The 15,583-nt window shown below is 37.9% G+C and overlaps 1 pseudogene; it reads right to left on the minus strand.

Annotated features, from left to right (window-relative positions):
• Positions 1 to 8,957: 8,957 nt before the first annotated feature.
• On the minus strand, positions 8,958 to 11,238 carry LOC100983683 (mitogen-activated protein kinase 6-like; annotated as a pseudogene).
• Between the last annotated feature and the right edge of the window lie 4,345 nt (positions 11,239 to 15,583).

Consider the following 15,583-nt stretch of genomic DNA (forward strand, 5'->3'; position numbering starts at 1 on the left):
TGTGTAGCTAGGACTATAGGTACACACCACCACACTCAGCTGATGTTTTTATTTTTTTGTAGAAACAGAGTCTCACTACATTGTCCAGGATGGTCATAAACTCCTGGCCTCAAGTGATCTTCCCACCTTGGCTTCCTGAAGCAGTGGGATTATAGGTGAGAGCCACCATGCCTAGCCTAGAATAGGCAAATTGCTGGAAAAATTTATTGAGACAGAAAGTAGATTCATAGTACCCTAAGGTCAGGGGTTGAAAGGAAAAGGGATGGTGATTGCTAATGGGTATGGTGTTCCTTTTTGCATTGGTGAAAATGGTCTAAAGTTGGTCATGGTGATAGTTGCACAATTTTGTGAATATGCTAGAACTATTAAATTGTACACTTTAAATGAGTGAACTGTATTTGAATTATATCTCAATAAAACTATTTTTAAAAAGATATCTGACTAGTGCAGCAGGGTATAAGAGAGAGAGGCAGGTAGACGGGTGCAGGGGCATTGTGGCTTCCACTCCAGGCTGAAATCTCTCAGAGGAGTTAGGGCTGAGGGGAAAGCCAAAGGCAGAGGGACTGTTCCCTGTTCACTGTTTTGAACTTTGGTTGGATGGGGCTGCAATCACAGAGCAAGATGTGCTATGGCAGGGCAGAGGGAGTCTCGTTAGCATACTGGGGCCCTGAAGGCCACAGGGGAGGTCCATGATCACCAACTCTGCTGCAAGCTGACACCTGCTTCCAGGGGCCACCATGGTAAATGGGTGTGAACCTGTTGCAAAGGTCATAGCACAAACAGCCCTCCAGAAAACAGACATGGCCATGGAAGAGACTTGGGGTTGGGGTGGTGGGGAAAGGGCCCACAGCCCCACCAGGCACTGACCCAGAAAAGAGAGTAAATACATCCTCACCAGGCACACCTTAGCAGAATCTACAGGCACCAGGAAACATAGCCAGCTGGTGGCTCTAGAGCAGAAATTAGTGAAGACTCAAAGAACTCATGCAGACCCAAAACCCCTTTCTTACATTACATATGCCCATTGCCTGGGCCACCACCATGGATACCCGAAAGGCTGAATATTTACCCCAAGAGACAGAGCCAGGTGCTAAGAGACTATTTGAACTGTAAGAGAATGAGACAATATTAAATGGAAAATAATTGAAAGGGTTTCACTCCAACTCCCCCTTGTATCCCAGCATGGTGGAGGCTGGTGAGAGAGCCAATTAGTTATAAAAAATGGATTCTACCTTTTCTTTGCCTGAGTAAAAGTGTATATGACTTTTAATTCCATTACATACTCTTTGACCGAGAGAGAACAGAGATCATTCCGAATCCTGGCAGGCAGTTTCTCTCACTGGACAATCTCCCACTCTGGAACTCTTGTGGCTGTTCCTGCTAATTTTGCAAACCTGAAAGTCAGACTTTTATGCCTGTCACCCATGCTGTGTTAGGAGGCTCTGTGGAGAGTCATATATATCTTAAGTTTTCCTGGGTAAGTTTTCTGGAGTATTCATTTATGTGTGAAACAGACTTGGTCCCAAACCATTTGAACTCGGGAGAATGAACTGTCATTGGTTCAGGGAGTTAAAACATATTTCCCCAGGAGCTGATTATTTCAAAAGGGTATTTTTTTATTCTGAGCTAAACAGACATTCATCATCAAATAGGTATATAGCATGTGTCTTCATTTCTGGCCATCAACTCCAGATGTAGGCTCTGACTACTGGTTCCAGGTTTCTGGCCAGTCTCACTGAGTTAATATTTGGATGGAGCTTTAAAGTTTTCATAGTACCTTCCTGTGCATTTATCACATCAGGCAGTGGTACTGGTAGTGAATGATTTGTGCCTTTGTCTGCTGATCCAAACACCTTGCCTATGGGGTTTTGCCTCTTTCTAAGAATTTCTTCAAGAGGCTAATTCAGTTACTCAAAGCATGAAAGAACTTAAAGCAGAAATAGCATTTGACCCAGAAATCCCATTACTGGGTATACACAAAGAAAAATACATTGTTCTACCAAAAAGACATTTGTACCTTTATGTTCATCACAGCACTATTCACAATAGCAAAGACATGGAATCACCTAGGCGCCCATCAACTGTGGATTAAAGAAAGAAAATGTGGTATATATACACCATGGAATACTACACAGCCATAAAACAACAAAATCATGTCCTTTGCATCAACATTGATGGAGCTGGAGGCCATTATTCTAAGCAAATTAATGAAAGTACAGAAAAGCAAATACTGAATGTTCTTACTTATAAGTGGGAACTAAACATTGAATACACATAGACACAAAGATGGAAACAACAGACACTCGGGCCTACTAGGTATGCAAGAGAGGGAGGGAAATGTGTGCTGAAAAACTACATGCTGGGTACTATGCTTACTACCTGGGTGATGGGAGCATTTATACCTTAAACTTCTGCATCATGCAATATGTCCATCTAACCAATTTGCACATTTACCCTTCAATCTATATTAAAAGTTGAAATTTTCTAAAAATTAAGCAAACAAACAAAAATAAAAATACATTGAACTAATTAAAAATGAAAATACAACTTAACATTTGTGGGAAACTTCTTACGCATTGCTGAAATAGGAAGTTATAACACTACAACTATATATCAGAAAAGGGAGCGGCCTCAAATCAATAATCTAAGCTCCCAACTCAACAAACTGGAAAAAAAGAGCAAAATACATCTAAAACCAGGAGGAAAAAAGAAATCATAAAGATAACAACTTCAATCAATGAAATCGAAAACAATAAAATACTATAAAGAAAATCTATGAAACCAAAAGCTGGTTCTTTGTAAAGATCAATAATGTTGTCAAACCTCTTGCAGTGATTACAAAGAAAAAAGAAGAAACAAATTATTAATATCAAAAGTATTGGGGAACCTGCCCCAATAGTCACGTAGGTTCTTTTCTATTTTCCCTAAGCGTTGGCTGGTTTGAGAAATAAAGGGACAGAGTACCAAAGAGATAAATTTTAAAGCCGGGGGAGACATCACATGTCAGTAGGTTCCATGATGCCCCACAAGCCGCAAAACCAGCAAGTTTTTATTAGGGACTTTCAAAAGGGGAGGGAGTGTACGAATAGGGTGTGGGTCACAGAAATCACGTACTTCACAAGGTAATAGAATATCACAAGGCAAATGGAGGTAGGGTGAGATCACAGGACCACAGGACCGGGGTGAAATTAAAATTGCCCGTGAAGTTTCAGGCACCGTTGTCATTGATAACATCTTATCAGGAGACAGGGTTTTGAGAGCAACCAGTCTGACCAAAATTTATTAGGCAGGAATTTCCTCTTCCTAATAATCCTGGGAGCGCTATGGGAGACTGGGGTTTATTTCACCCCTACAGTTTCAACCATAGAAGATGGCCACACCCAAGGGGGCCAGTTCAGAGATCCACCCCCAGGCACGTATTCTCTTTCCCAGGGATGTTCCTTGCTGAGAAAAAGAATTCAGCGATATTTCTCCCATTTGCTTTTGAAAGAAGAGAAATATGGCTCTGTTCCACCTGGCTCACCAGCGGTCAGAGTTTAAGGTTATCTCTCTTGTTCTCTAAACATTGGTGTTATCCTGTTCTTTTTTCAAGGTGCCCAGATTTCATATTGTTTAAACACACATGCTCTACAATTTGTGCAGTTAACACAAGTATCACAGGGTCCTGAGGTGACATACATCCTCCTCAGCTGACAGGATTAAGAGATTAAAGTAAAGACAGGCATAGGAAATCACAAGGGTATTGATTGGGGTAGTGATAAGTGTCCATGAAATCTTCACAATTTATGTTTAGAGATTGCAGTAAAGACAGGCATAAGAAATTATGAAAGTATTAATTTGGGGAACTAATAAATGTCCATGAAATCTTCACAATCCATGTTCTTCTGCCATGGCTTCAGTCAGTCCCTCCATTTGGGGTCCCTGACTTCCCGCAACACAAAAGGAAACAGGTTATCACTAGAGGCCCTTCAGACATTTACAGGAAAATAAGAGGCAAATAGGGTCCTTTCGAATTTAGCTTACATAACCAGTTTATCAAAATATTTATGATGTCATAAAAAAGGTTAGAATGTTATAATTTTTTTTTACCATCTATTTCCCAACTGTTAAAAAATGTCACACATTTTTATTATGGTAACACCTGACTTTGGCAGTTTATATTAGTTAGAGTAACTATGCCTCCATAACAAAACTAACAATAATTTAGTGAGTCAAGCAATTAAAAGTCCCCCCCCACCAACACCTCTGCTGTCATGTACCAGTCAGGCTGTTTCAAGTAAACAGGAAGTTAGCCTCAGATGGTTATTGAGGTACCCAGGCCTGGCAACTCTGCAATCATTAGCACATGACTTTTGAGGTAACTTCCAAGATCACTCTGCTCATTTCCTTCCTGGCTAAGAGAAACAGGGAATTGAATATGGAGAAAGCATGCTGCTATCTGGAAGACCCACCCTCAAGTGGTACATACCAGTGCCATTCACATTCTGCTGCCTAAATTACTCACTTTGCCTCACCCAACTTTCACGAAGCATGGCAAATGTAGTCTATATCTGTGCTCAGTAAGAACAGCAGCATACATTTTGGTGAACAACTACAGTCTCTGACAGAACTGCTATTATCAAATGAGTTAGGAGAGGGTACATAAATTCAGTTAGGGAGAGAATGGAGATCGATTTGAAAGAAATTTTCTCTATTTTCATTGCATGTAGCTCTGGGTGGCTGACATAGTATAAAGGTCTAAGTAAGAGCCAACCACAATATAGAGAATTTAATATTGAGATGTTCTGAATACAAAGAAATATTACCAGTATTGTCCTCTAGGAATTACTTCATTGTCAATTTATAGAGGAAGAAGTATGTGTTGCCGAATCACACTGATATTCAATAATGCAAATTTACATATAGCAAGTATCACATACGTATTGCTATATGAATCAGCTCAATAAACAATTATTGATTAATAAAATAGAGTTCTATTCCTTTCTAGGGTTATTTTCTAGAATATCTTATCACTTGGAAAAGTACTATTTGGTTATAAAGTTGGATTTTTAACTGTCAAGAGATAGATTAATATGTGATATGGTTTGGGTGTTCACCCCCTCCAAATCTCATGTCAAAATGTGATCCCCAGTGTTGGAGATGGACACTCACAGGTGGTGTTTGTGTCATGGGGGTGGATCTTTCATGAATGGCTTGGTGCAATCTCTGGGATAATGAGTGAGTTCCTGCTCTATTAGTCATGTGAGAGCTGATTGTTAAAAAGAGCCTGGCACCTCCTCCTTTCCCTCTTTTTCCCTCTCTCACCATATAACACACCTGCTTGCCCTTCACCTTCTGCTACAGTTATGTGTCCTGAGGTCTCACCAGAAGCAGAGGCTGGCACCATGCTTGCTCAGCATGCAGAACCGTGAGTCAAATAATCCTCTTTTCTTTATAAATTACCCAGCCTTGGGTATTCCTTTACAGAAACACAAAACGAACTAACACAGTATGCATTACCAAAAGCATGATTTTACTTAATAAAGTTAATTAATGAATGATTTACATTTCATATTGAATATTTATTTTAAAACAGATCCATTAGAGCAAAATTTTGAAAAATATTAAGATTTAGAACAGTAATAAAATCTCTAATCCTTGACTGTTTTATTATTAATTGTTTTTCTAATCATAGTATTTTAACCAGCTATCTTTGGTATAGATGCTGAAAATATTTAAATTTTATATGGTTTTAAAACTATTAATAAAAATATGAAAGCAAATAATTTTGTCTACAGTTATTCTTTTTGTGTTTGTGTGTGTATATGTATTCTAGGTATGTTTATGTATTGTTAAAATTTGCATGGATCTATAATAGCAATCTTAATCTCAATACAAATGCAAGAGAGAATTAAGGCCAATAGTTAGAAATATTTTGCACAAGCAAAAACAAAAAAAAATGCATGCATGTAATAGTAAACTATTAACAAGGAAAAAGTGGGATTGTTGCCTTGATGAACTTTACATGGATGTAATAGGGGAAGTCATTTAGTGGTTAACTCTTCATGCTGTGAGAGGCATTGTCTATTTGTCTGCAGCATTGGAAGTGCAGGCAGAATGAGCTGGGGCTGACATATTTGAATTTGATGGGGCTCGTCTACAACCAAAACCAGAATATATCCTTATACTAGGACACAACATTGTTTCTAAGAACTTTAGTTTCTTTTTATTTAATAACTCAAAATTGAGCCAAATTTTTTAGGAAGCTCGCATAGGTTTACCTTCTTAAAACAAATTTTTATTTCAAGTTATTTTGGGAACATAATAGGTATATCCATATGTATTATGGGATCCATGTGATGTTTTTATACAAGCATACAATGTGTAATGATCAAATCAGGATAATTGGGGTTTCCATCACCTCAAATATTTATCATTGTTTTGTGTTAGAAACATTCCAATTCTACTCTTTTCATTATTCTAAAACAGGCATTTCATTCAGAATGGCCACTTAAGTGAAAACAAAAAAATATTGCTGTTACATAACAGCATATAGGTGATTTTCTTGATAGAATTACTTTGAAAATCAGGAAGGCATTTACCGTCTTATCAAAGCATGTGCGGGTACGTCTCTGGGCCAATCTGGAGTGTATCCGATGATGGTCTCTAAGCCATCTCCTTTATTTAAAGGGATTTCACTTGCACTGTAGTACATTTAGATAATAACATGGGACAGAGTCAGGACTGAGTAAGCTGTTGGCCAAAAAAGTGTAAACAAAATGAAAATTTCAAGTAGAGTCTTGTGAATTGTTTATTAATGCCATATTTATTCCAGGAGAATACTGGCACTGAAAGTAATTTGCTTTTCTAATTGAGATTTTTATACTCTATTTTTTCCTCTTAAAAAAAGAATTATTTTAGTTTCTAAGAAGTTTTGCTTTCCTCGTAAAATAAGATCTTGTTATACAGTTTCAATTATCTTATTTTTATTTTTATGTAATTGATTTCTCTATTAGTTTAAAACCATTTGAAACAGATAAAAAGTTAATTTTATATAAACAAGACATTCCTCCAAAATGGGAGAAGAAAATGGTCTAACTTTTCTGCTTGTCATGATATTTTAAACTCATCTAATTCAGGGACTGTGTCCTTCAAAAGTTTCTAGGGTGACTTGTGCAGAACATTACACAGAGTAAGATCCTTAAACATTTTATAGAAATATTGGCCGGGCGCGGTGGCTCACGCTTGTAATCCCAGCACTTTGGGAGGCCGAGGTGGGCGGATCACGAGGTCAGGAGATCGAGACCATCCTGGCTAACATGGTGAAACCCCGCCTCTACTAAAAATGCAAAAAATTAGCCGGGCATGGCGGCGGGCGCCTGTAGTCCCAGTTACTCGGGAGGCTGGAGGCAGGAGAATGGCGTGAACCCGGGAGGCGGAGCTTGCAATGAGCCGAGATTGTGCCACTGCACTCCAGCCTAGGTGAAGGCAGAGCAAGACTCCATCTCAAAAATTAAAAAATAAAAAATAAATATTTCTTAGATAACATTTGATGGAGATTTCTTTTTCATTTGCACAAAATACAGAATTAGAAACCTCACCTAGAGTTGCTGTTTAATGTACACGTTTTCCAAGACAATAGGTAAACAAGGAAGATCCCTTTATAGCTTAGTGAAAACTATGATGATATTAAATTTTAAGTTTCTCAAGAATAAAGACCATACTTTGATCATAGTCACATTCCCAAGAAAATCTAACATTGTTTTCTAATGAAAGTAGGTGTTTAATAAATATTTTTTTCTTTTAACACAAACAGATACAACATGAAGGACAAGTGGCCAAGTTTATTTTATTTTATTTTTCTACATTTAACCTAATTTTATTCATGCTTGCCTTGGGATGTGGAATAGATCATTCAGTAAAAACATACAGTAAAAACAAAATGTCTTATCACGTACAACTTTTAAACTACAACAATGATGTACCTTAATTACTTCCATGCACACAAGTCTAACATTCTTTTTTTTAATAAACACAATTAAGACTTCTAGGAGCACTTCATAATAAAGTAATTCCTAATTAATTTTTCTTTGTAGATAGATCAAGCACCTCCAGAATACAAATTCCTATACACAGTGAGCACGTTACTGTGTAACACCTAAGTAAATGAACTCCTAAGTAAATTAAGTACGTGGACAGCTTTAAGATAAGCTGACATTATATATTCAGCTAGGTAGGCAACAAACCATAGAGCCAAATGGAAAAAGTGTATTTGCAAATAAATTTTTAAAACTAAGTTAATTTTTATAATTAAATACAGAAAATATACTGATTTGCTAAAATAAATAAGATGTGATGTATTAACACTTCACGGTAATGCAGAACTTTTATAAACAACAAATGAGTCTTATTAAGAATAGTTTATTACAATAAATGCTGGCTAAATAGAAGTGCATATTGTGAAGCACTGTGGGTGGTATATGTGCTGCCACATACTCTTGTTACCTTGAGGTAGATAATACATGTGTACCAAACTCGGCATTCATTTTCAGTTGCTGCTGGTATCATGTGTTTTAAGAAATGTGTATAGTATGAAAAACTTGAAAATACTCATGAATGAAAAATGTCTTAGGAAAAAATAGACATTTTCATGCAATTATGTAGAGTCTCACTGTGTAAATTTCAAGGCAAGATTTGTTTCCTATAAAACAGATCACTGTTCTATGAAAGAATGTTCTTTACTTGTCTCAGTGCATTCCTTTTGTCTCCTTCTACATTGCATTATTTTGCTCTATTCTTTATTTTTGTGTGCAAATGGCATGCCAGTTAAAATGAAAACTATCTCACCTATAGAAAAAGACAGTCTGGATTTTAAAACCAAGAACTAATAAAATCCTTACTAAATGACACCACTGGATTCAAGTAAAAAATGACTTAAACACTAGTAATAAAAAAAGACAAGCCCATTTCATGAAGAATTCAAAGATAAATGTCTGCTGAATGTTTTAGCTCAGATGTTTCAGAATGTTGCTGTATGTTTGATGAGGAATTTGAGGGGAAGATTTCATAGCAGAAGGTGTTCCTGTGGCCTGTGTTGACTTAAGTGGTGACCCAACTGGACTGTGAAACTGCGGGGTGCCTATGGACTCGAGCTGCTTGTTAGAGAGGAACTCCCCACTGTTGTTCAGAAATCCTTCCTCATTTCCTCTCTCTCCAAGCTTCCCATCCTCTACTGGCTCAGTTTCTAGCATTTCAGGATCTTCTTTCCTGCTAAAGAACTTGTCCAAGTAACTGGTGTGAGTGTTTTCCTTCTCAACTTGTTCATCCTTCCTTACCTCACAAAACTGATTTATGAGAAAACAGTCCTCCCCACCACTCACAAACTGGCTGTCCCAAGAAGATTGGTACGAGGCTTCTAATTGAGCCAGATTTGCCATTCCTTTTTCCTGTTTTTCTTGGCTTACTGACTTTGGTATCAAACTTTTCAATTCTAGTTGGGACACTGAGCTATTCAAGTCATTTATCAACAACATCAGTAGGCTCATATTGGGAACTAAGATGAACAGTTCCTGCAATAAAAGAATCAAAGTCAAACCCCTGATTCTTTTCTCTTTCTTTTCCAGCCAGTTGCTACGATGCTTCCTCTAGTGCTATCTGGGCTTTAACCAATCCATACCTTTCACATTTTGATTTGCCTTTCTTATCAGATTTTTCTTTGCTTTGTTCTTTCCAATTGGAAAGATCTATAACAAGCCTGAGTTCATAGTAATGGTTAACTTCACTCCCTCTCCAAACTAAGTTATCTAAATATGATGATGACCTCGTTTTGTAGTTACAAGTATGGCTACACTCCAGATCACAATATTTGTTTTCATGATGATCCTTGGTACTGCCAACAAGGCTCAGTAGAATAATTGGTATCAAAAGTAAGGTCCTCCAGATACTTTTCCCAATCTCCATCCAAATATTTTCGGGGATCAACTTGTACTTCTTTTTCATCAGTGACATCAGACAGAGCTCTTGGATCAGGCTGAACTTCATCAATATCAAAGTTGTTATGTATAGGCCAATCACAATCTGAAAGCTGACTATCATGGTACCTTTCCCAGTTATAAATGTAACTGTGAGTTTCATCCATAAGCAAAATATTATCAACTTCATCTTCAATACGAAAAGGATGGCTTGAAATTGGCTCATCCGTTGGAAAAGAGTATATGCTCATGTAAGAATGGGAGAGAGCTTCTTCTGCTGTTAACCAATCCATGGAGCTAAATGTAAAAATTTGTTCCAGGAAATCCAGTGCTTCTCGACTAATTCCTGGAAACACCTGAGTTAAAGGTTTGTGTGGCTCAGTCATGTCATTTCTAATGTAAACTGGAATTACACTGAGAAGCTCCTGATGATCTTCAATGTGCAACAGGAATCGATTATAAAATCAGTTGCATCTGTTCAAGTTCATGTGCACCTGCAAAAAGGATTTTACCAGTCAGCATTTCAGCAAAGATGCAGCCTGCAGCCCACATGTCAATGGCTTTAGTATAACTGTTAGGAGAAAGTAAAAGACGTGGAGATCTGTACCATTTAGTAACCAATCCTTCAGAAAGATGACCCTTATGGGAATAATCAGTATTCGTAATCCGTGCAAGACCAAAGTCACATATCTTCAGCACCAAGTCTTCAGTATTAATGAAAAGATTCACTGGTTTGAGATCTCTGTGCAGTACATTTGCAGAGTGAATATTCTTGACCCCCCGTAGCAGCTGATACATGAAAAGCCTGGCATGCTCTTCCAGTAAAGTGCCCTGCTCCAGCACATTAGCTAAGTCTGTCTCCATGTACTCCTGAGCAATGTAAACACTGTTCAGCTCTGTAAGAGAGCCCACATCGTCTGTTTCCCCTGGGACCAAGAATTTCAAACACTTTCACAGTGTTGTCATGGTCAAGTCTTCTAATAATTTTGATTTTACGTACAGCATGTTTGACATTCTGGGAATTGGTAAGGACCATTTTCTTGATGGCCACTCTTTTGTCACAGTCATTGTCTATAGCAGAAAAAAACCAAGCCATTGCCTCCACAACCCAATGGTTTTAAGACCATATACCTGGAACCCAGATCAAAAACATGAATGTTCATGAGACTTTCAAATTTCTCTGCCATTTTGAAACCCTTACTATTGCCTTTTCCTTTCGAATTGTTGAACTTGTGTAAACAAGGAAGAAAATTGGCATCAGAAGGAAAGATCTTTCAAAAAGGGAGAAGAAAAATAATTATGGTTCCACAGCAAGATGGTTTCTTGATGTTCACGGCATATGTCAAACAGGCCTGTTGAGTTACCCTTAGATTTAAAGCTCAAAAAGCTCTACTCACATCGAGAATTAAAAAGATTGCAGTACTCATAGTTCAAGAAAGGGGCAGCAACTCTGCAGACATTTAAAGAAAACACTCAAGAAACTCAAACGGCATGAAATGACATATTATGCACTCAGATTACTGTGCTAAATGATATAACATTTAACAAACATGTGAATAAATATGCACACAACAGTCTTCTATGAACATTCTCCTCACAGTAAAGATACATTCAGTGTTGGACTAGTCCTGAGCAGCATTGTTCTAAGGTGCTGGCAAGCACTATTTCTGTTTTGCTTCTTTTCTTCCTTTGTTGCTATATATTTCAACAGGAAGCCCTGGCGGCTGTTGGTTAACAGAAGATGTCTTCTGTTAGTGATCAGGTGGCTCTAGCTCACCACGATCACAATCAAAGCTACCGTCCATCTTACTCTGATACAACGGGACTTTTGCAACTCCTCAAGAGAGTGTGGAGCCCGCGGACAGCCCCCAGTGTCGGCTTAGGTCTCTGGCTGTCCTGGCGGCAGCAGCATCTCTGAGGTTCTCACTTTGCCACAGTCACCGCTATGTAACCCCGACCCGTGAGAGCCAAGTAACCAAGTTTAAATTGTGGAATCCTCCTCCTCTCCTAGGGTCTGCAATATTCAGTGTTTTATTTAATTATTTATTTATTTATTCATTTATTTATTTGCTTATTTATTTTTGGAGACAGAGTCTTGCTCTGTCGCCCAAGCTGGAGTGCAGTGGCGTGATCACAGCTCACTACAACCTCTACCTCCCAGGTTCAAGTTACTCTTATGCCTCAGGCTCTGCAGTAGCTAGGATCACAGGCACCCACCACCACACTCAGCTAATTTTTGTATTTTTAATAATGAAGAGGTTTCACCATGTTGGCCAGGCTGGTCTTGAACTCCTGACCTCAGGTGATCCACCCGCCTTGGCCTCCCAAAGTGCTGGGATTACAGGTGTGAGCCACTGTGCCTGGCCTAGTATTCAGTGTTTTAAATTTCTGAACAAATCAACTCCAAAATACCAGGGGCTTACTAACAGAGCTTTGTGGCACGTGTGGCAGCCTCATGTGGCTGTGCAAATGGGTGTGCAGTTATCCTACCCAATGATTCTGGAACCTGAGTTTCTTCCTTCCCATACTTTGCTGCTTCCTAGGGCCTCCTCAACCTCTGCCATCCACCTACCAGAAGACTAAAGAGAGTGGGAGAGGCACAACCACTTCTTGAAATCTGGGTGGGACACTCCTAATCATTCTTAACTAGTCATATTGGCTGGAACTAACTACATGGCCAGATGCAGATGCGATGGAGACGCAGCGGATGGAAGGGGGGATTTAAGTAGAAGCAATTAAAATCAAAGCAAGCAGGCATAAAAGTGCCTTGTATATTCCAAGAATGGAGACTTGTCTGCTTCTCTCCAAAATTACATGTAGAAAGCAAGGGATAAGGACTGGAGTCAAAAGATAACATAAAACTAAAGTGTGAGGAACTTGAAAAGTCGATGGGGTCTGAAATTTTGGGGGTCTGTAATTTTTTTCTTGAGACAGAGTCTTGCTCTGTGGCCCAAGCTGGAGTGCAGTGTGGCAATCACAGCTCATTGCAGTCTCAGCCTCCTGGGCTCCAGCGATCCTCCCTCCTTAGCCTCTTGAGTAGCTAGGACTACAAGTACATGCCACTATGTCTGGCTAATTTTAAATTTTTTGTGTGGAGACAGGCTCTCACTCTGTCACCCAGGCAGGAATGAAGTGGTGCAATCATGCCTTACCGTAGCCTCGACCTCCCAGGCTCAAGTGACCTTCCCACCTCAGCCTCCAGAGTAACTGGGACTGCAGTTGGTGCCACCACACCTGGCTAATTTTGAAATTTTCAGTTTGTAGAAATGGGGTCTCCCTATGTTCCCCACGCTGGTATTCAACTATTGGACTCAAAGGATCCTCCTGCCTCAGCCTCCCAAAGTGCTGGGAATACGCGCATGAGCCACCGCACCCAGCCTGGCTCTGTATTTTAAACGACAGTGTTTATTTCTAGCCCCGTGGCAGATTGGAATCACGAAAGTCTGGATGGGGCTTGGAGAAATACATAGTTTCCAGAGTGAAGCTCGTCATTGGCACAATAATTACCTGCATATTTATTAAATTCTTGAAGCAGGAGGAAGACACTTAGGTTCTCCATGTCCTGAACACTGGCTTGTGCAGCATCAAGACACCCAGCCCAGAGAATGGAGATCTAGAACAGAACACGGACTGTAACAGCTAAACCTGGATGTTTCATCATCAGGCCTCTGTCTAGATCTTTGGAAAATGCATACATTTGCATATAATCTTTGGAAATAACATTTTCATCTCATCCACACAGCTTTTCTCCTCACGTTTTTACCTATTACAAATAATTAATCTATTGGGCACCACATGTTTATTTCAAAACCTTTTATTTGGGATATATTTTACTTCTAGATTGAAACACACAAGTTTAGTTATGTTATAATAAAAATGCGTTGGGTTTATCTATGAGCTAAAGCATCACTGGAACATGACCAGTGTACACATTAGAGGATTTGTGGCAAATAAATGCAGTTATTACTTTGTCAAGCATTTATTGCTATTCATATGTTTTCTTCATTAGAAAGCCAATGATGAACATGACACTACATTTTTATGTAGTCTTGGTTCTCTTTAGAAAAAAGTTATAAAAATAGTGAGAATGAAGCTGCATAACTAAGAAATAAAATAATTTGATAACCAAGTACTGTTGCTTTAAATATAATCTAGAATATAATGGACCGTTACACACAAAAATATTATTAATGATACTTTATTTTCTAGCATGGCATAATATAATAAAAAGGAGTTTTTAACTACCTTTATTTTGTTGTTGGATAATTGGATAATTAGTATTAGTGATAATAAGTAATACAGTTTTTTTCATTTATCTTGTCAGCAATAAAAAATAATGATATAAAAAAGTTGGAACTTGCTTCCTGACACTGAAAACATTGAAAGGCCTGTCCTACACAGTTATTTGCAGTGGAACAGCACAAAGATCCCTGCAGGGCTAAATGAATATTGAAATATTTTCCCTTGATATTTCAGATTCTCATGGATGATGAAAATGCCTTCAAAGAATGACCAGAAAAGTTACATAAATTGAATTATAATAGCTAAGTAAAATATCAGATTAATTAGAAAATCCCCCATTGTTTCATGAAAATAAAAAATATTTTTTTTTACTCCTTGGTTAATTGCAATAAATAATACCCTCAATGTCAAATCTTAGGAGATTGACAACAAATTTAGAAGAGAATCTCAAAGTCATTTTATTTATACAAAGAAAACATTTATAAATAAATATAAATTGAAACAGTCTGACTGCAATGCAGCACACCCAACCATATTGTTTGCAGTACTGGAGTACAAATGACAGGGTTCTTCATTTCCAAATGAAATGTAAGGTTCACTTTATACATTTTCTCTTTAGAGAACATAGAGAAAGATTCAGCTCTCTCCCTGGTCAGCAAATGAACCAATATTGTAATGCTTGCTATTGGTATTTTTTAAGTGTTCTGCAAATTGAGGGCATTAAAGAGCCATTTGTAAATAATAGAACATTTCCAAAACTACAAAATGAGAACATTATTTCTTCTATAATACTTATTAACTTTCTGTATAGTTAGAAAAGTTTTAGAAGTATTATTCCTCCACAAATAGGGAAAAAATGCACAAGTTTATTCAGTGTGCCATTATTGGAGAAAAAAAAAAACCAGGGACCACAATTAATGCTCATCAACATAGAACACATACCCAAGTGGAATATTTTTCAACTAAACACACACACACACACACACACACACACAGAGAGAGAGAGAGAGAGAGAGAATAAAAAGTCACCAGGATATATTTGTAAGTGATCAAAGCAAGGGGTGCAGGATATTGTATATATTGTGTAAAAAAAGAATAAATAAGAATATATCCAAACACTAGACATATATCTGGATATCAACTAGGAACTAATGAAAATGATGGGTAACAACAGGGTAGATGATTTTGGACTAGAAGCAAGACTTGTATATTTTAAAATGATAGTTTTGATCTTTTATTTTAAATATACAAAAATTAAATTAAAGACAACAGAAACAACTGCTAGAATTGAAAACATTAAAAAGAAAAATAGAATATTTTTAGAGACTAAATTAGCATGACCAAATTAGACACCCAAGATGAGAAGCCAGCTAGGGAATTGATAGGGGGAT

Source organism: Pan paniscus, chromosome 7 (assembly GCF_029289425.2).
Source record: "Pan paniscus chromosome 7, NHGRI_mPanPan1-v2.0_pri, whole genome shotgun sequence".
NCBI lineage: Eukaryota > Metazoa > Chordata > Mammalia > Primates > Hominidae > Pan > Pan paniscus.